Source organism: Equus quagga, chromosome 4 (assembly GCF_021613505.1).
Source record: "Equus quagga isolate Etosha38 chromosome 4, UCLA_HA_Equagga_1.0, whole genome shotgun sequence".
Classification (NCBI taxonomy): domain Eukaryota; kingdom Metazoa; phylum Chordata; class Mammalia; order Perissodactyla; family Equidae; genus Equus; species Equus quagga.
This window is the reverse complement of record NC_060270.1, coordinates 125576466-125577582: the sequence shown is the minus strand read 5'-3', so window position 1 is coordinate 125577582 and position 1117 is coordinate 125576466.

Here is a 1117-nt window from a genome sequence, read left to right as displayed (position 1 = left end):
CCAGGTCCTGGCACATTGACATCACCATAGTTGGCAGTCAGCAAGCATTTGTTGACTAAATTAGTGAAGAGATAGAAGAACAGCTTTGCTATCAAATTTTATTGTCAATTGCATTTTATCCCCTACAGAAATGATTCTCAATGCAGGAAGGGGGTGGTGACATACCTCTGGTAATATTTTTTCAAACTAGACAAAACCAACCTCTCTTCTCTTAGAGTATACCCACCTCCTCAAGATTACCACCAATTTTCCACTATTTTTGAGGGAAATATCACAATGTGACATGTTAGGTTGAAAAATTGTTTTGAACCATTGCCTTGAAGCATAGTTTAATCATTAAAACAGTTTTCACAGAGAAATAATACTGCATCTAGTGAGGGAAACCTGTAAATTACATTGAATCATCTTTTTCTGTCATCACATCTTTCTTCACCTTCTCGTCTCTTATTTAAGCATAAGAAAATTAGAGGAAGACTTGCAGCAAGTAGACGTGAAGCCCTGAGACGAAAACAAGATTGCTCCCTACAGTGGAATGTATGCAAGGTCAAACAGTGGTTAGTCAGCTCCCTGCAAAGGACATGGGAAGAAAAGGACCCCCTGGTAACATTGGGAAATGGCTATAGCTCAGTTTTAGTGTTTTTGGAAATAAATCACACATTTTCCCAAAAGGAAATTCAAACTCATGAGTCCAGCTGCATTTTTATCTCTTGTACTAAGGAAGGATGAGAAGATTTTGTTCCAAAGATTTTAAGTGTGCTGTACTTGAGAGAGCTAAACTCTATATGGGATGTATGAGGTGATTGGTTCTCTCTGCCAATAAATAAATGAATAAATAAATAAATAAAGTACCTCTCATTTGTGGCCTGTGAACACAAAGCTCCCTGCATTCAGACAACATACAAAAGTGCATCATTTCTTCAATCATTTTATTCAAAAGAAATAAAATAATTTAATGCACATGAAAAAATTTGATAAACTAAAGAATGATGACAATTTATGGCAACATCACTTTTAAACAAACTGAAGTTTCTGCTGTTGACTAACTGAGGTATTAAACAAAGTCTAAGTTAATACTATGTGTATTAATAAATATCTAATAGGAAAAATTAAGAAGAAA